At 47.6% G+C, this 20,729-nt stretch overlaps 1 long non-coding RNA gene across 2 annotated transcripts; it reads left to right on the forward strand.

Moving 5' to 3' along the window:
* Positions 1-228: 228 nt before the first annotated feature.
* LOC115493985 (uncharacterized) lies at positions 229-6,898 on the forward strand. Of its 2 annotated transcripts, none has more exons than XR_012054258.1 (2): positions 229-488; positions 6,359-6,898. It is a non-coding gene; the product is annotated as an uncharacterized lncRNA (long non-coding RNA). The 2 variants fall into 2 exon arrangements; XR_012054257.1 differs by lacking the exon at positions 229-488 and adding an exon at positions 499-1,518.
* The last annotated feature ends 13,831 nt before the right edge of the window (positions 6,899-20,729 follow it).

A 20,729-nucleotide genomic window follows, 5' to 3' on the forward strand; every position in this document is an offset into this window, starting at 1 on the left:
GCCTGGCCCGGGCGTCGCTCGCTCGCTCCTCGCCTCGCTCCCGCTGAATGGCCCCCAGGACAGAGCAGCGGCGGCGAGGACCCTCCTATTCTCCTCCTCCCTCTCTTTTTTCTCCTCCTCCCTCTCTTGCTCGCCCCTCCTTCCTTCCCCGCCTCCCCCGGGCCGCGGCAGCAGCGGCCGCCGAGCGCCGCGCTCGCCCACCCCGCCCGCCCGGGGCCGCGACCCCCGCCCGCCGCACCCGGCCCGCGCCGCCCCCGCCCCGGCCCCGCGCGCTGACCTCACCCCGCCGCGCACCCCGCGCCCCCATTGGCGGGCGTCACGTCCGGGGGGGGCGGGGCTTCCGCCGCGCCCATTCATAACCCGGCGGGCGCGGGGCGCCGCTGCCGGGGCGGCGCTGAGGGGTCCGGGTGGGTGTTGGACGCACCCGCGGTCGGGGCTGCCCTGCGGGGCGACATCCAGTGAGCCACAGGGTGCATCCAGTGCCTCAGGTGCTCCTTGCCCCACTGCCCCCCTGCCAGTGCAGCCCCGGCCGAGGGTGCCCCGAGCCGGCTCTCCGCTGGCCGTGCCGGCGCCGCCGCTGCCGCCCCCTGCCGAGTGCGGCGCCGCTATGCTGGAGGGGTCCCGAGGGAACAGACCCAAGCCGGGGCTGAGACCCGAAACCCCAGTAAGGAGGCGCTTGGTAACGAGCGTTCAGAGTGCTGCGGGCAGGGCTGGGGGCCGTGGTCGCGCCCCCGCCACCGCCGGCCGGGATGCGGTGTGGTCGGCATCCCCTCGAGCAGGCCCGCCGCACCGCTGAGGCCGCTCCTCGGGGCTGGCCGGCAGCAAAACGATGCCGATAAACGAGTGGTCTGTAGAGAGCTGCCTAAGCGCCCAGCCATCCCTGCAGCTACGTATTTGAGCTTTACCTCATCCCCTCCTTGGCACTCAGTTCCATCGCCAGCAGCCTGTGTTCTGGGAGAGCCCTCATCACTCGGGCGGGATGGCCTGTTTGGTGAACCCAGGCTGGAGGGATGGCAGGACACAGCTGGGGCCCCAGCTTCTTTTGGCACCCACGGTGCTGGAAGGGATGATTGCAGCGCCAATGAATGTATCTGTTTCAGTCCTGCTAGCTCAGCAAATAATAGTGGGGAAATTACCTGGGATGGGCTTCAAGGTGCTTGCACAAGAACCCGGATGTCAAGTAACTATCTGATGCTAAAGTCTGTCCCAGCGTGCTTTCCTTATTGCTCATATCCTATATTAAAAGTGTAACGGATTTGCCTTTCCTGCATTGCAGTTCCCTTCTCCAGCTGACAGATGTAGAGGAGTCTTACACCACCTGAGGGACAGAAACCTCGCATCAGTCAAAAGCTTCCCTACCCCTGCACTCTTCCATGCATGTCCCAAGAATGAGCTGAGGCTGCCGTTGTGTCCTTTCCTCTTTTCCCTGCACTGATGCTGTGTTGAGGAAGAGAAATGTATAATGTGTGTGAAGATAGTGTGTCTTCAGGAAATGTGGTGAGAGCTTACTATGGAAAGGTGCGTTACTGACAGAAAAATGTGGGTCAAGCCACACTTGGCTCCAAGTGTGGAGCCAAGATAAGACAGTTCCCTTCAAAAATAATTTGACTGTGGGGAGGACTTGCAGGAAGTAGTTGGGAATAATAAGAAAAAGTCAGATTCTGAGAATGAAGTCATATTTGTGGCTGGTATAGATTTAGGTACAGGAGTCAAAAATTTTGGACAATGACCCAATAGTGGGGAAGTGTGATCAAGTATTAATCTATTCTTTAGCCCTGTAGCTTTCTCTGAAACATTTGTCACAGCTCACATTCCAGAACTGAGATGCTGTTCAGGAAAAAAGAGGTCAGCTTTTTGAAAGGTGAATCAAGGCAGCTCGCAGAGGCATCTTCTGTCAGGCACAGGAAGGTGGAATCTGGAATCCCATTACTGCAAATTTGCTCTGCAAATTAAGCCTCTGGGGACCAGTTTCAAACAAAAAAGGAAGTCTGTGAGCTTTGCTGCCTATGCCAAGGATGGTAACTTGCAAACTGATTTTGAGGATGCAATGCTGGTGAGCCTGGTACCACGGTGCTGCTCCCTGCAACAGGGAAGTGTAGGAGGGAAGTGAAAGCTGATGGGTTTCCAGCTGAACTGCCCTGCACTTGAGGTACCCACACTGTTTCTGACTTCACAGCACCAGTGAATACTTCAGGTTTGAAATATTTGCATCTGGAGAAAGACAATGAGGTTGTCATTTTAGACCACAGATAAATAAACCTCTACAGATCACCACTAGCAGGTTTTATCTGTAGGATTTCTGAGTTACAGTCTGATTGCTCCAGAGAGATCTGGATCCCATTGTGCCAGGCAGAACCTACTCCAGGAGATCTGTGTGTATGCCTGTAACTGGGGAGAGAGTGGCTATGGTGACCAGTTGCCTTTTTGAAGACCTTTCTAGACTAGCCATCACACACTGTTCATAACTTTCCGGACTGAAATCAGCCTGTGTCCAGCCCACTTCATTGCTGGTGCTCAGGCGCTGTGGGCAGCGTGGCAGGAATCACACAGCCAGCCTTCAGTTCTTTGGCTGGAGCGTTATTCACAGCCTGGGCAGGCACTGGAGGCTGAGCACTCCAGAAAAGGAAGCCTACCTTTTTCTGCCTGCAGCTGCCACCTGGCAGGTAGAAGATGGAGCAGAAACCAGTGTGTAATAGAAATTCTGCCTGAAGATGAGGAAGAATCAGTGGTGAAAGTGTATTTCAGTGTATCCATGTGGCAAGAACATGAGTAACCAACCCCAGGTTTGCTCTGGCCACTGCTGCATTCTAAGGGTCTGCAAGTTTGCAGGTGGCTTTTGACCCTGGTTCATTACCCTTTGCACTCTTCTAAATAATTTATATCTTCATGTGGCAGACAGTTGTCTGGGAATCTGTCCAAGCCTTTAAATGAAAGGCCAGGAGAGGGAATTGGTTTTCTATTTATGACTTTGTAACTTAACACCTGCTCAATCCGTGGCAAGTCACTTGGGGCCAAATTCCTAGAGAGGCACATTAGTGTTGGCTCCTCATTTTTGGGTCTCTCTTGGTGTCCAGCTATAGCTTTAGATGCCTTCAAAAAGTAATTCCTCAGAGTTCCTGGCTCAGCTGTCACTTAAATCTGAAGGTAACTTCCATTTTTTTAATGTGAAAAATTTCCTAGTGCTTCACACACTGTGAAGCATGTTAGTTTTGATGCTGTTGAGTACCAAATCTGAAGATAGGAACTTGCTTCTTGCACTGAAATCCACTCAAAATATAAGAGGAAAGTGCTCTCACTCTCACTCACCTGTCCCTTTCCCCCCCCCTTTTTTTTTTTTTTTTTTTTTTTTTTTTTTTGATCTGGTAACACCATGCTTAAAGTGTTTGCCCTAGTAGGAGACCTAAAATCACCCTCACAATTTGCAGGAGAGCATCCTTTCTGAGGGGTGGAATGAGACTCTCCTGCTGAGACTGGCATGTTATAGGTAGCTACCTGGGGTAATCACTGTATTAGACTACCTGTGGGTCTCACATTTCCAGCTAAATGGGACTGATAATAATTTCTTGGCTAATAGAACAGCATGAAAGCTGGTTTATCACCACTGTCAAGTGTGTCATGATCCTAGGGGAAAAAGGATAAAAATACAATGGAGCTAAAATGTTTGAAAGGGCTTGTTGACAGACACACGTGCAATTAAAAATTGTTTCTCTGTTCCGTGCTTAGCTCAAATCACCATTCTTTGTGCCGCACACATGCTTTCCCCTGGCTAAGTGCAACAAGTATTTCCAAAGATTAAAGCAAAGCCTTGCATAACGAGTGGCCTGGAGCTCCAGGCTTGGCTCTGTATTTATAAGCCTGATTTCTACAGATGCCAAGTACCTGCAGATGCCACTTTGGTTTGGGTGATCATACGAAGATTGAAGAGCAAAGCTTTTAGCAGAAGTCCTCACCTGAAGGCTGTGGGAGAGGAGCTGACTCCTATTTCATATTTGTTCACCTTCTGGTGAGAGGCAAAGTCAGTGCTCTCCCTTTATTCAGTGGTCAACCACACCAAGTTAAACTCTGAAAAGCATTTTTTTGAAGTCCACTCCCCCCAGCCCCATCTGGAAAGAGTTAAGGCTGCCTTAAAAACTATCTCTGCCTTCAAACTGCCCTTACCCAGGGTTGTGGTGCTTTATCAAAAAACGAAGAGGGGAAAAAAAAGGGAGAGAGGGAACAAAAAATAGTTGTTTGTGGAGTGCTAATTTTCTGTTAAAATTATTCCTCATTGGGGCAAATTGAAGTGATCTTTGCTCCACAAATTTATACTAATGCCATGGTTGCTTATCATGTCTTGGTAATATAACATGGGAATAAAAGTATTGACTCTTACCCATTAAAATAGCAGAGATGTAACTGTTTGAGCTTCAACATTGCAACAGCTGTTTCTCAGTTTCTCACATCCTCAGAAATAATTGGCTGTTTAAATGTGAGAAAATCACAGTGATTTTATAATTAGTTTATTTTTAAGGAAAAATGTAACTGCCCTTTGTTTAGAAGGTGAGATTTTCAGGTGTGTTGGAGGGATAGCAGTGCAGGCACCTAATTTACCAGAATATTACACAGATAGTAAAACCAGAGGCTTATAAATACTAAGATCTTAATCTCAAAGCAGAACTCTGCCGGACAAAAGCCAGAGACATACAAGACATTGCCTAAAACTTGCTATAGGTTCGGGGCCCTGGTGTGCTGGTTACAGAGCAGGACGGCAGTGCTGAGGGTCTGAGTACAAGCAGCTGGGTCTGACAGTAGCATTGTATGAGATTCATTTGAGGATTTAGTGCTCTGTGGCTATTTTGAATGCATCAATTCATAAAAGTCTCTCTTTGGGTCCAACCTAATTTGGAAACAGCTTAAATCCATGAACATCTAGAGTGGTGGTGGTGGGAAAGCTCCTGGACTGCCTGAGTGCCTGCTCTCAGGTGTGACCAGGACTGGAGGTTGTCACTGTCAAGGCAGGATGGGAATGAGAAGACTCACTCAGAAGGCTGCTGAGGGTAAAACTTCGATTTATTCAAAATACACTGCTCTTTTATACCAAGCTTCGCAAAGACCAAATCCATTGGTTCTGAAGTGAAAACAAGCTACACCATTGGTGCAGAGTGCTTGATGCACAGTGATAGAACTTAACTATAAACAATGTGAGAACAAGAGAGATAAAGAATTATTTACATTCTTTCCCAGCTCCTTCCCAGGCTTTTTGCCTGGCTAGAAACTCTCAGTTTCTTTCCTTTGACTGAATCTGAGTCCCACAGAGGTGACCTGGGGGTGACCAGCAGTAAGGTTCCTGGGTCCCACCTGGCTCTCCCTGCACAGAGCTGACCCAATTCCCCACCTCAGTTTAACTTTTCCCTCCATATCCCCCAGGAAGAGACTTGGCCAACAACTGCTCTGGGGAAGGGCCTCCCCCGTCCCTGTCCTGCCAGGCAGGAGGTCTAGCACAGGGAAACACGGGCAGCAGGAGAGCGGCTGGGTGGTGGGCAGCATCCTCCCAGAAGCCCTGCAGAGGTGCCATGGGTTAAATCTCCACCTCCAATTTTGGGAAAGAGCTGGCAAACACTTTCACTTTGTGAGTGAGTTTGTGGCCAGCAATGCCCAAGGAAGGGAAAGGGAGGCACTGAATGAGCGCACATGACACCATTCTGTCCCCAGTGTTTCATAAGGGCTTTTTTAATTAGCGCTCTTCCTGTTGCTTCTCCTGGCACATCCTTGGGTTTTGCTGGTTGTTCCCTTCGCTCCTGTGCTGCATGGAGAGCACATGGGGGCTCGTGCAGCCTGCGAGGAGCCTGCATGTAGCCAGCTGGGCTTTGGCCCCGAGCCTCAGTGGGACAAAGGGTCAGCTCCAAGGGCTCTTTCCCGCAGCGCGTGTTTGCTCTGCAGGCTGCCTAATAATAACTGTCCACTGCAGAGGCAGCCTGGCGGGGGGAAGGCTCCTGGGCGGCTGCTGTCCCCGAGAGCACCGGCAGCCTTAGCAGAGCCTGTTTATTGGCGTTTCTTTCTTTGAGGAGTAATAACTTCCAGATTTACTCCTTTCTAACTGAGCATCTTTCAAAGTGGGTGTAGAACTATTTAAATAGCTTCTGTGGAGGTGGGATGAGAAATTGCTCTTATTCCATAGTCTGCAATCAGCACCAAACAAGCACTTTTCTCCACTGCACACACAAACAGTGTGTGGAAAGTATCTGCCAGCAGTCTCAGCACTTTAGATCTGATTTTCTAAGACACAAGGACTTTCACTAACATCAACAGAGTTTCAATAGTGTAGTTTTATTTTACTTTATTCTAAATCCAGTTAAATCTCAAATTTTTTTCATTCTAGGAACTTCTCAGTGACTGTGCTCCGGGAGAAGATGAACCCCCACCCCAGTGTAGAGCCAATGCAGAGCTGCTGCAGCTCTTGCTTCCCAGCATAGCTGGGCCATGGCATGGTTCTGCAAAACCCTTTGTCTGGGTTTTGGATGGGTCAAGAAACAGCTCTGTGACCCACTTCTTCCTGGACAGCCAAATACATCCTACTGCACCAGAGAGAGGAGCTTCCCTGCAGGAGGTAGAGGCTATGGATGTCCTGAGGTGCCCTCCTGGGATATCTGAAATTGCTTTTCCTGCTCACCTGTGAAAAGACCCTCAAATCCAAGGGCAGGCAGAAAAGACCTTATTAAAGAGTGCAAGGCCCCAGACTTCTCCCTGCTTGGATGGAGCAGAAATGCAGTGAGGAGCAAACAGTACCAAAAGTCCTCAGAGTTGTCAGAGGGGAAACAGGCTCCCTGGTGGCTTCCAGAGAGATCTCCTGCCCCTACCAAATAAAAGTTTAGCATTTACCCCAATAAAACCCCAAAAAAGTAGGGTCCTTGCTGAGTCAGTTCTGTAGCTGGTGATGTGTGTATTTTTGTGCATGGCTTTTCTTTTGGTGCAAACATGGGTGGCAATCTGATTAGCTCATGATTCATGATTTGGCTAATGTCCCTACTTCCCCCAGTCCCCACCTGTTCAAATAACTACTACTGTAATGTAGGCTGTTAACTTGAAATAACTTTTCCAACCCCTTTGGTAAATGAGCTCTGGAAACTCTTTAAGTTTTGTCCAGAGGCAGCAGTTGCAATAATTTAACTAAAATGCTTTTCAAACCAAGTCAACATGGTGCAAAACTCTATATGTGAGCATTTTAGAAGAAACAAGTTTACTTTGAGCTGTTTCTTTTTAACTAATGCCATGATGAGACATGCTGTTCTGGGAGAGCCTGGTTTCCAGACCCTGCTGCTTGGCACTGCTTCTTGCCAAAGCCCATCCCCTCCCCAGCTCTGCCACACAGAAATACGGCTTCTCACCCAGCCCTGATAGCAGGAGCCAGGTGAGCAAACCCTCCCATTCCAAGAGTCACAGCTGATCTGGAATATCATGCCAGAGCAGGGGGAGGAAAGGCTGCTCCAGGCAGTTTGGCTGTCAGACCTCAGCGGAGCAGAGGGAAAACCTGCACAAGCAGCCATGGTGGATTGAGGCTGGTGGCTTGAGCCACCTCTGCTACTGTCACCTGAGCAGGCTGGGCACTGCTCCTTTGGTCACCTGTCCTGTGCCAATCACCCAGGGCAGTTAGCCCAGCCTGAGGGGGTTACAGCAGCAGCTCCATATGCCCTTTGCACCAGCTCAAACAGATCAGGCAGGGTTAGGACAACTTCCCAAAAACCTTACATTATGTAAGTGATACAGTAAAATAAAAAAACAAACATTTGAAAAAAAGGAAATGAAGGAAATACTGGTACTGAACTCACCAGAGGATTGATTTAGTTTATTCCTCAACTGGCTGAGATATTGCTACATAAAAGTTGGATCATTTTGAAGCACACATGCATTTCAGCCTCACTGCGTACAACCCTCAGGAAGACCATCAGGCAAATCCTGATCTCACCCAGTCCTCTTCTGGCCAGGAATTCCCCTGCATTTGCCTGCCTCATTCCCTGCACAACCCTCAGCTGCTGGTTTGGTGCCCTGTTGTGCATCTAGCTCTCACTTCCTCCATTGCCATGGAGGTGGCCAGTCCTCAGGTTAGGTCATCATGGGCACAGTGCAGAGCCTCTGAGCCTCCCAAAACCGGGTGGAAGGCAGCAGGGAGAGGAGCAGTTGTGTGACCATGCTGCTGCACTCAGCACCCAGGTTTTTCACCAGGGTAGGTAGATGCTTTGCCTGTGGGTAAAAGCAGTAGGTTCACCAAGGAAGTGCCTCTCCATAGGTGGTGTGCTGATTTCACCCCTGGCAAGCAGCATTAATATAATACATCAAAGCTGCCTGCATTAATAGCAAACCAAGGGAAAGGATTTGCTATACATGTTAGCTACTTTTCAAATGCAAATGTCTGTTTTAAATCAGATTAGGACAGAAGGAAGCCTAGAGAATGCCAATAATTAATACACGATAAAGGAATAAACATCCAGGGCATCAAAAGGTAAAACACAATCACCAAGATGAAAGTAATCCATCTTCTCCACACAGTCTGCTCTGCTGCACAGAGGAAGTGGGTGTGAGTCCCCATCCCCATTTCCATACGTAGGTGGTGAGTATAAACCCAAAGAAGCTGCTGAGGAAATAAGAAGGCTCCTTCAGCTCAGTCAGGGAAGTGGAGAATCCTTGGGCCAGGCTTGGCTTCAGTTCACTGGGCTGAGCCAAGCTCAGCTCAGCTCAGCTCAGCTCTCCCCTGGGTTCAGTGAGCAGAAAGGGAACCTTTAGTAGTCACTTCTATTCACTGGCATGACCTTGGTGCCTTCAGGGTATGGACAGCTGGCTCATGTGACTTTAAACCAGTTATTAGGAAGGTGGTGTTTGGATCTTCACTGAACCTTGAGTAGACCTCAGAAATACTTTGTCCTGGATTCTCTTCTTTTCCCCAGGTGAAAAGCACATCAAGTTACAGCTGTGGTTACAGCAGGACCCTCAAACTTAGCACATCTCCTCAACATTCAATTTTAAAAGAAGATAAATAGGAAAGGGAAAGTGGTAACAAGTTCTATCCCCCTTTCATATTTCTTTAAATTCACATGGTGCTGTATTGGACTCTGGCACTACCTTGTGCTTTTACTTCTTCAGCTTCCATTGGAATAGCAGTGCTTACTTTGGCTTTGCTAAGCTCGCACAGGGCACCAGACCGTATCAGACTTTGTGTATCAAGGGCAGCAGAGACCAGCAGGCCCAACCAGCCCACAGTCCATGCATGTGGGGGTGAGCTTTGCTGAAGGCACACAGACATCCTTCCAATGCTTGGAGGGTGCTGTTCACCAAGGGAGCAAGAAGCCCTGTGGCTGCTGGTTTCACTGACTGGTCTGTGTACCAGTCTCTGGGTTTGGAGGGCATTTATCTCACAAGTAGTTACTTATTTTCAGCTCTAGATATCAGAAAAGAAACAGAAGTCTCTTGCCAGACCTCTCAGAAGCTGTGTTACTAACTTAAAGGTTTGCAAAGTGCCCCGAAGTCAAATCATGGCCAAGTCATGGAACCACAGAATGGTTGGAAGGGACCTTCAACAAATGGCTAGTCTATCCCCCTGCCATGGGCAGGGTCATCTTGCAATAGATCTGCTTGCTCAGAAGCTCAAAACCCATCCAAATTGACCTTAAACATTTCCAGGGATGGGGCAGCCACAACTTCTCTGGGAAATCAGTTATACTGTGACCACCCTCACAGTAAAGATTTTCTTCTAATATCTGTATTGAGTTTGCATGGCAAGGCTGGTAGCAGGGGCACTATAAAGGTGGCTTGTGTGAGAAGCTGCTGGAAGCTCTCCCTTGTCCAGAAGAACTGATCCCAGCCAGCTCCAGGATGGATCTGCTGCTGGCCAAGGCTGACCCCATCAGCTGTGGTAGCAATGCCTCTGTGATAATGTAATTTAGAATGGAAACGAAAAAGTTATTGCATGGAAGTAATTGCAGCTGGATAAGGTTGGAGTGAGAATGTGTGAGAGAAACATCTCTGCAGACACCCAGGTCAGTGAGGAAGGAGGGGCAGGAGGTGCTCCAGGTGCTGTAGCAGAGATTCCCCTGCAGCCCATGGTGAGGCAGCCATGCCCTGCAGCCCATGGAGGATCACAGGGATGCAGAGATCCACCTGCAGCCCCTGGAGGAGCCCATGCTGGAGCAGGTGGATGCCCAGGGAGGCTGTGATACCCTGGGAAGCCTGCATGGAGCAGCTCCTGGCAGGACTGTGCACCCATGGAGAGGAGCCACCCTGGGGAACAGGTTTGCTGGCAGCACTTGGGACCCTGCAAGGGACCCACATTGGAGCAGCCTGTTCGTGATGGACTGCACCCCATGGAAGGGAGCCATGCTGGAGCAGATTAGAGAACTGCAGCCTGTGGGAAAGACTCATGTTGAAGAAGTTTGTGGACTCCTGTGGGAAGGACTCTCCCTGAGGGGGAAGAAGAGGCAGAAACAGCCTGAGATGAATTGACCATAGCCCACATTCCCTGTTGCCCTGCACTCCTGTGGGGGAGGAGATTGAGAATAATGAATGAAGTTAAGCCTGGGAAGGAGGAAGGGGTGGGGGAAAGTGTTTTTAAGATTAGGTATGCTTCTCATTCTCCTCCTCATATTTTGATTTGTAATAAATCCAACAAATTTCCCCAAGTTAAGTCTGTTTTGACAGTGGTGGTAATTGCTGAGTGATCTCTCCCTGTTCTTACTCCAACCCACAAGCCTGTCTTTATATTTTTTTCTCCCCTGTCCAGCTGAGGAGGAGAGCAATAGATTGGCTTCGGTGGGCACCTGGGATCCAGCCCAGGTCAAATTGCCACATATCTAATATAAATCTATCAAATTTTCAGTTTAAAACCATTACACCTTGTTCTGTCACTACAGGCCCTGGTAAAAAGTCTCTTTCTTTCTTGTGAACCCCCTTTAGGTACCGGAAGACTGCTAAAAGGCTTCCCTGGAGCCTTCTTCTCCAGGGTGAGCAGCATGAACTCTCTCAGACTACCTTCAAAGGAGAGATGCATCATCCCTCTGTTCATCTTTGTGGCCCTCCTCTGGACCTGCTCCAACAGGCCCATGCCTTTCCATTACCTGAGGTCTCAGAGCTGGATGCAGTACTCCAGGTGAGGTCCTGTAAGAGCAGAAGAGAAGGGGAGCATCAGCTCCTGCATCACCTGCTGGCCATGCTTCTAATGCAGCCCAGGATATGATTTGCTTTAGCACAATATTCCAGGTTGAAATCACTGCAAAAAAATACAAACTGAGGAGTAAGGATACTCTGGGATTTTCTTTCACTTTGTGACCCACTTTGTAGGGACAAAACCCTCCTGCTGTCCCTTGAAAGCCCAGGAACACACTCTTTAAAAAAAAAAGCTGAAAAAATCTAATGCTTCCCACATGCTTATTTTATGTTTCTCTTTATTTCTCTTTTTCATTCAAACCCCACACTGGGCTGAAGGGAGCCCCAGGCTAGGCCACAGTGTGGACAGATGGACAGTGTGGGCAGTTGGCCCCTTCCACCTGACATGGCAGGGATGAAGGTTACTGCCTCCATCACCCACTGATAAATCTGTGCTTGCTGCCAGCAGAAGCAATAGCAGTTCCAGTCATTCTGGGAAAAAAGCTGGCTGCAACCCAGAGTGGCCATGCCATCATGGACTTGTAGAATCATTTAGGTTGGAAAAGACCTCTTAGATCAAGTCCAGCTGCTAACCCAGCACTGCCAAGTTCACCACTAAACCATGTCCCTAAGTCCCACACCTACACATCTTTTAAATACCTGCAGGGATAGTGACTCCATCACTTCCCTGGGCACCCTATTCCAGTGCCTGGCCACCCTTTCTGTGAAGACATTTTTACCAATATCCAATCTAAACCTCCTTTGGTGAAACCTGAGCGCATTTCCTATTGTTCTGTCATTTATTACCTAGTACAAGAGACCAACCCCCACCTGGCTACAGCCTCCTTTGAGCTGTAGAGAATGACAAGGTCTCCCCTGAGCCTCCTTTTCTCCAGGCTGAACACCCCCAGCTCCCTCAGCTGCTCCTGATCAGACCTGTGCTCCAGACCCTTCCCCAGCTCCGTTGTCCTTCTCTGGACACACCTTCAATATCTCAATGCCCTTCTTCAAGTGAGGGGCCCAAAACCAAAAACAGCACTTCAGGTGTGGCGTCATCAGTGCAAAGTACAGGGGGACAATTACTGCCCTGGTCCTGCTGGCCACACTTTCTGATGTAGGCCATTGGCCTTCTTGGCCATCTAGGCACATGGTGATTGAACATGTTAGGTTGCTGTTGGCCCACACTTCCAGGTTCTTTTCCACCATGCAATTTTCCAGGCACTCTGCCCCAAGCCTGGAGTGTTGCATGGGGTTGTTGTGACCCAACTGCATCCCTGTGCTTCTGCAAGAGCCCCTGCTTTCCTGCACTAGGTGTTCATCACCATTATCATCCTTCCTCAAAGCATCCTCCAGGTACCTCTTGGAGGTCTCCCCAGTGCAACTGGAAAGCCTTACAGCACAAGCTGGGCCTCTCACAGGGGTGCAACAGCAGGTTCCCAAAGTTGAGGTCTCATACTGAGCTTACAGTGAGCTCTGTAAGTTCAGCAATCATTGCTTGTATAAAAATCAGGGAATCACGGAATGACTGAGGTTGAAAAGGACCTCTGGAGGGCATCTCCAACCCTCCCACGTAGGCAGGGTCATACAGAGATGACAAAATATGAGAGATGCAGTCAGTGACTGTGGTGGTGGGGCTCTTAACCACAGGTAACGACAAAAATCCAGCCAAACCTCAATGGCTGATACTCTGCCACCCAACCAGTGGAATCAGTCAGAGGGATTGAACAACAACCAATCAGTCCTTGTCCAGCCCCTCCTCACTGCAGAAAACCCTGGCAAGGGTGCAGATCCAGATGGTACCAACCCTGCTCTCTGGGTTGCATGAAGAGGGGGGACCAGTGCCACCATCAGCACTGATGTAACAGCTGACACATTACTGCCTTTCTGCCAGAAACTTTGTTCTGCAGAGGCCAGTGGAGCAGCCAGCAATGTCTGCAATCAGTAGTTATCCTCTGGAAGACAAACGGGGTCAGCAAAGAGGACAGTCCTTTGCATTTCTGAGCAAGGAGAACATATCCCCTTGACCAGTGGTTATTTAGGCTTCACCATAGCCCTGTTGACAACATCAAAGCTTTCTGGCAGATTGCAGATGTCAGCATGGACTCTGATCTTTGGCTGCTGCCCAGAGAAAATTATTAATCACTTTGACAAGCACTATCCAAAGGAAGTCTAAACAAGTAGTGCTCCAGCATCATGATTACAGGTAATAGCAAAGCTGTAAAAAGTCAGAATTTCTGTCTTGGCCTTGGGACCCCAATAGTTTGATCTGACTAATGAATGCAATCACTGTGACCAAATCTTGTAGAAATGCTTACCAGCCTGGGACAAAGGGATGTCTGAGGTGGAAATTACCCAGGTGTGGTGCTGAAGGCAAAAAGTGCTTCTAAGACCTACATGTACTTATAGGAACCAGAAGCAGGGTTTGTCCTCTGTTTGTGGAGGTGATTACCATGTGCTGGACTAGATTACACACAACCCTTTACCTGTGTGGGGGAGGGGGGAAAATGACCTCTTGAGAGCTATTGTAATTTTACCCTAAATTTCAGTAAGACTAAAATCCTACCTGGAGAATTCCCACCAAGGACTGGGCTGCTGTAAGGAGCAACCAGCCCCAGTCCTTCTCTGCTGGCCTTGCTGTTGAACCCATATGGTCTCACAAGATAGTCTAGTCTTAAACCCCAGCATTTATCAATTCTAATGCTATTAAGAAAATAGGGTTTTCAGTGGTGAAAGAAACCAGCAGAATCTGGTTTGGGGGCCCAGCTTCACAAGCAATGACCTTTGCTGTGTTTTTTCTGTAATTTTCACAGCTGGAGGAATGAGCTCAGTTTCACAACATTTTAGCTTCTGGTTGGACTTCCATCACAAGCAAAGGTGATATTTGCAGGTTGAAGTACAGCCCTTATTTACTTTAGTAGCACATCTCCCAGCAACTTCAACCAGGGAAGAGTTTTGTCCTCACTGTCTTTCACTATCAGGGCTTTTGTTCTCACGGTGAAGTCGCTAACCCTCCTGTTCACCTCCAGCCCCACAGTATGTGCCTGGGCAGCATCCTTGCTGTGCTCTCTCTCATAAACAGCCTCTTGCTTCAGCCTGATTTCTGCCCTAAACAATATTTCTTCTTATAACTTTATTTTTACTTACTGCCTAAAATTCCAGATTAAATACCATCTCCTAGCAACTGGTATATTTTTGTACCTAGTCTGCTAACTTTCAGTGTTTGAATATTGCTCTCCATTCATTTTGCTATCTCAGACAGAAAACACTGGTTTCCAGATACCTACTGCTATGTACATTTGTTTGTTAAATTTCTAAACAGTTGAGTCAGTTAAACAGCTAAATTTATATCCATATGTTTGTTGACTCCATAGTTGTACTCCAGAGGAAAAAAAAGTTACACAATGTAGTCCTCCTGCTTGGTGCATCTTTCAAAGACAGACATAGGGCAAGAGCTGCCTTGAAAGGGATGTCTCATCTGAGACATGTTTTGCAATGGGACTCTTTTTCCAACCATGCAAACTCTTGGCATTTCTTGACATGTTAAAGAAACATTGAGAAATGAGCTTACCACCCTCTGCAGACAAACCATCTGTGTCCTCCCAACAAACCATGGCAAAAGCCCATGTTGACTCTCAAGAGCAGGACAGGCCTGAGTTATGTTCACAGTGAACCTTTCATGGACCTCATGTTAAAAGTGAGCCATTTCTTTTTTGGCTGTTTATCTCAGATTCTATGATGTGACTTTTAAATGTGTGTGAAGAGGCATTTGCTGCTTTTATCTTGTAGGAAGCATGGCAGGATCTCGGCATACTGCAGAGAAGGGCTCATGCATCAAACCAGGTGTCTCATTGGAAATTCTTAAAAATTTTTGGGACTTGTCTATGAATTTGCCTTCAAGAAGCATTAGCAAGTAGGGCTCATCTGTGTTTTATTGACTTTAGTAAACCACAGTCTCTGTCTGAGCTTCCTCAGGTCAACAGAAACGGCAGCTTTTAGGATGTGCATCATTACTGCAGCTGTCTGCTGCAGACTGGAATGGGGAATGCCCAAGCAGAGCCTGGAAACAGACTTTGCAGATATTTTGTGCTGGTCAGGTGGATCCTCTAACACAACAGGGTGAAATCCATCCTTAGATTCAGTTTCTTGTTTTGTCACTTTTCTATCCATACAAACTTGACTTTAGCTATTTTTCCTGTTTGCAATGGCTATAAATGGAATTTACGTGTAATAAAAGATGCTGTCCATGAGAATAGAACAACTGATAATTCATTACTTTTATTTCTGTAACTTCTCACTTCCAGAATATCTATTTGACGAACTGTGAGTCATATACATTGGCTGGGACAGATATGCTTAGCTCTGATTTGTACAGTGAGATGTAAATTATCAGCTAATTAAATGAAAACTTTCTCAGTGAACTACTGCTTTCCCTCTCTCCCTTTCCCCCCACCCCCATCCCTTCTGCTTTAACTCACCAGTGTTTAAAGCCATGATGCCATTGCATGACAACCTGAAAACCTGCCACCCACCTTCTCCAACAGCAGTGTTTCCTTCAGGACTGCTGGCAGACATAAAGATTGAAGCTGCCCATGACTTCCTGCAAAAACAACATGGCATCAGGACTACTTACAAACAATGGGGCATTTAACTTCACATCTCTGCTAGAAAAGTGCTTCCTGCCCCCAGGCTTCAACTGTGCTGGCTCAGAGAGATGGACACTTAGGGCATTCTTTAATATTGCTTTGTTTTCCTGCAGAAGCCGCTGCAAGGTACTGGCCAAAGCTCTGCTCTGCCAGATGATCTTCAAAGGGCAGATTTGCATCCTGCTAACTCTAAAATTCATAAAATATCTGTGTGAGGAAGGATATGTGCAAGTCATTCCCTGACAGCTGAATGGAACCATAGATAGCTGTGATCACCCGATGAGAACATGAATTTTGTCAGATCTTGCTGAGCTGGTTGGGTCTTGCCTGCTACATGTGATGGTCTCATTAACACCTACTGACAGATGTTTTCCTCTCAGTTTGGCCAGAGGTGCCTGTGTGTCAATAGGCAGCGCTGAGCAGAGACATGTGTCAGTTTTTGGCAATTTTATACAGTTTGGTTCCAGAAGGATTAAAATCTGCTGTAACACAAAGTAAGGTAACCTTGTACAGTAGTTTAGAACAGTATTAGTTAAAAAAACTCTGTGCACCGAGGCTTTGTAAAAGAGGAGCCCATTCAGTTTTCATGGAGCAGAAGCAGTGAAGCCAGGGGATTCTCCTGTGCATCCTTTCTCCTCACTCACATGTTACCCCAGGCAGAGCACCACTCGCACAGAGAGGGCAAGGAGCTCTTCTCTAGAAAGCAAGTCTGGGATGAGCTCCTCCATGATCTGACTTCTCCAGCCTGCTCCCTGCTGTGGCACCTCCTGTTCCTGGCCCCAGCTCTCCCCTGACCACAGTCTCATGATGACCGTCTCCTGCACTGAAGTTTATCAAGCTGGATTCCTTCTGAAGGACAAAGAGCATTAAAATACAGGCTTTGTCTAGATGCAAACTGTACACACTGTTGTATGCCTTGGAATGATATATAGCCATTTAATAATTCACATGAATGATTTCTCCCTGCACAAGAATCCAGCGACAAGAATCTGTCACTGATAAACAGTGTTGGGTTTGAGTGGCAGGGTTTTGGTAGCAGGGGCACTACAGGGATGGCTTCTGTGAGAAGCTGCCAGAAGCTTCTCCCATGTGTGACAGAGCCAATGCCAGCCAGCTCCAGGACAGTCAAGGCCAAACCCATCAGCAATGTCAGTAATACCTCTGTGATAATGTATTTAAGAAGGGGAAAAAAAACCTCTTCAGAATCACAGCAGTGGGGAGAGGAGTGAGAATGTGTGAGCAGAAGTGCCCTGCAGACAACAGGGTCAGTGAGGAAGGAGGGGAAGGAAGTGCTTCAGACACCAGAGCAGAGATTCACCTGCAGCCCATGGAGGGCCCCACACTGGACCAGGTGGGTGCCCAAAGGAGGTTGTGACCCCATGGGAAGCCTGTGCTGGAGCAGGCTCCTGGCAGGACCTGCAGACCATGGACAGAGAAGCCCAGTCTGGAGCAGGTTTGCTGGCAGGACTTGGGACCCTGCAAGGGACCCACATTGGAGCAATTTGGTCCTGAAGTGCTGCATCCCATGGGAGGGAGCCATGCTAGAGCAGTTTGTGGAAAATGGAAGCCCTTAGGAAGGACTCATGTTGGAGAAGTTTGTGGAGAACTGTCTCCCATGGGAACTATCCTATACTGGAGAAGGGGAGGAGTGTGAGCTCTCCTCCTGAAGAGGAGGGAGTGGCAGAGACAACATGGAATGAACTGACCACAGCCCCCATTCCCTGTCCCCCAATGGGTGCGAATGCTCTGAGGATCTTCTCATTTAACAGCACTGATGTGACTTAGGATCCTTCCACATGAATTTGTGCTACACCACATGAGGCTTGTTCAGGAAAAAAAGTAGGAATATGAAAAAAAAGGTAGCAAAGGGGGCCATGAGAGGTTGGAGTGAGCTTGTACTTACTGGGATGAAGAGGCAGAGGTAGGGACTAGGAGGAGCAGGAGATGTGTCGGTGAAAAAGCAAAAGGGAGAGCCAGCAAGGAGATATAGGAATGGCAAATGATCTTTGCAGCAGCAATTTGAATGGACATGTGCCAGGAAAGATTTCATTTGTCAGAGGCAGAAGGAAGGATGCTGCAGTGAGATGTGAGATGATCTGAAGTTTGTCCGTGAGGGTGGAAGGGAAGGCTGTGTCTTGGCTGTGGTCTGAACGAAGAATCTAGAAGGCTTCAGTGTGGCCTGGAAGCAATTGAGGGATGCCCTGTGGCCTCTGTTATGTACAAGGTCAGATTAGATATTCACATTATCCCCTCCTGAGTTTAGCATCTATAAATCTGTGAAATAGAAGCTTTAACCTACAATAAAGGCCTGAGTCCTTGGAGCATCATATTGAAAGCCCAGAGTATCCTGAGATATTGGCTTTAAGACTGGGATTTGGTAGTATAGAAAAATCTATTTCAGGATATTTTTTATTATTTTTTAAGGTTTATTTCATCTACCTCGTTTTACAGGTAGAGTATATATAAAAAAAAAAAAACCTCTAATAAAATATTTAAAGCCCTCTAAATATCCTTAAAAGAGTCTTTTCATAACATGTGTTGCATAAATAGGCAGGATGCTGCAGGGATATGATATACAGATGTTATCACTTTGATAGTTTCATAGATTTCACAGCCAGAAGGCACCACCATGGTGGTTTCCTCTGCCCTCCTGCATAATGCAGACCATGGAGTTTTGCCCAGCAATTCCCACACTGATACATGAGCTACATCATGTACAAAGACATCCATGCTTAATTTAAGTATCTTTTGGGGTGATGGAGAACCTACCATATCCCATGTCAGCTCCTCCAGTGGTTAATTACAAGACCATTAAGGAGAAAAGGAGAAAAGTGTGCCTCACTTTCAACAGTATTTTTTTTAGCTCCACTCTTCCTGGTTTATATGCCTTTGTCTGCTAGGTTAAGCAGTCTCTGATACTGTATTCCTTCTCCATGTATAGATACTTACAGATCAATTCATCCTTTATATTCCTCTTGGATAATATAAATGGACTGTGCTCCTTGGGGTCATTGTAAGAGATGTTTTCCATCAACCTTACATCTCTTCACCCAACCTCCCTCAGTGTTACAACATGATTTTTAAGCGTTCACAGTTGAACTAGACTAATTTTGTCTCATTAATGTCATGTATGGAGCTAATATGTTTCCCCTACCACTCAATATTCCCATTTATACATCCTAGGGTCATTTTGGCCCCTTTAACAAGAGCATCACACATGGAACTTGTATTCAATTGCTTATCGGTTGTGACCTCTTGGTAAACAGGCAAGAACAGCTTCCTGAATATTCCCTCTATAAAAACTCCCATGGGATCCCCCTTCATGTGCAACTCCTCTTTGGAGAATTGTCATTTAACTGCCTCATAATCCATTTTAAAAGTGCCATATTGATTTTTACAGTGCCACCATTCAGAACAAACTGAATGGCAGAATGCAACCCCCAGCATCGCTCAGATCTTCCCAAGGACCTATTTCCATGGAGATGCATGCCCGCAGCTTCTGGTTCCCTACAGCAGCTCTGTGCCTTGGCTGGCACTGAGGGAGCATGTGGCCACCCCAGCTCCTGTTTCTGGTGGAGGTCTGCTGCTGCTTCAAATCTATAATTGGAAGCACAGGAAATTGGAGTAAAAGCACCAGCCATGAGCTCTGAAATGCCTAGAGAGGGTAAAACAGACTTGCAGCTAATGCTTGCAGAGATGGCAAAACTGATGTGTTTAGATACCAATGCTTCTTGATGGTTTTCAGGAAATATTTTGAGACAATATCCTACTCTCAGGAGGTCCCAAACTGGCCTGTGGAGAAGTATCGGTCTGAAAATCCCATATAAATGCCCTGCTGTTAGTGCTTAAAACCACACTGTTTTTAGAGTGGTTTTAATTTAACAGGGAGGGGTGTGTGACTGGTGACCCAAGAGAAATGCTGAAGGCTGAGGGTGGTCCTTGGTCCAACGTGTTTGGACAATATTCCAGACAATCTTGGTTTTCCTGTTGGTTGCCAAATCCCTCATGGGATTGGCAGAACATTGTCCAAAAGGTTCGTATTTTGAGATTAAGAGGCAGCTTGTTATGGGACTAGTAACATGGAGAAAGAGGGGAAGCATGAAGGAAGCCTAATTTCCCCTGCATAATACTGTACAACTCGTGGAAGTGGGGGAGGGTAGAAGAGATACTGCCTCAAGGTAAAAGAAGCAGCTGTTGTCCCCAGGTGGAATTAGACAGTGGGAGCCCTGAATCCCACAATTTCTCATGTTCCTGACAGAAGTTTTACCTGCCAAGAACTGCCAAAACCAGGCTGAGTCTGGAACCTAAGGGATGTGGACAAAATCAGTCAGCATAAGAGTACCCTCCATGCTCTGGATTAAAACTTAAACAGAGGCAGAAATAACCCTGCCATGTCCCCAAAGTACTAAAATTTCTTGCTATAATGATGACAGACAGGGGCTAATCTGGCTTTCCTGCATGTGGGAGTGTTTCTGTTGTGCAAATCCTTGCAGCTGCACTTTTCAAGTGGGGCAACTGTTGCAGCTAAGTCAAATTGTTAAAATGAGTTAATCAGCTTAGTACAATGGTTTCCAATATTTTCCATAAAACAATTTGCCTCCCACATAGTCTGCTCTGTCCCATTTCACAGCACGGAGGAGAGCAAAGCGCCCCTCAGGCTGAGCATCCGGTGCTCAGCACCAACCAGGCTCTCCCGTCTCGCCCGGAAAGTGCCAGGGCAGAGTGTTCAAGCTGAGACTTATGATGTGCCCTGAAGTGCTTCATTTCTCTGCAGTAAAACTCCCCAGTGAAGGAAAAGCAGTTTTTCTAATCTGCCCAGAGCTGTTGGTGGAGGCTGGAGGTGGCCGCGCATGCTCCCTCAGCCTGCCCTCTGTAACGGATGGCTGAAGCTCTCGAGGCTTCAGCCAGCTGGCTATAAAATGTCACCTCTCTTCAACTCATAATTGGGCCCAATATTTTTTTTTTTTTTGCTTGTTT

The sequence above is a fragment of the Taeniopygia guttata genome, chromosome 2 (genome assembly GCF_048771995.1).
Source record: "Taeniopygia guttata chromosome 2, bTaeGut7.mat, whole genome shotgun sequence".
NCBI classification, from domain to species: Eukaryota; Metazoa; Chordata; class Aves; order Passeriformes; family Estrildidae; genus Taeniopygia; species Taeniopygia guttata.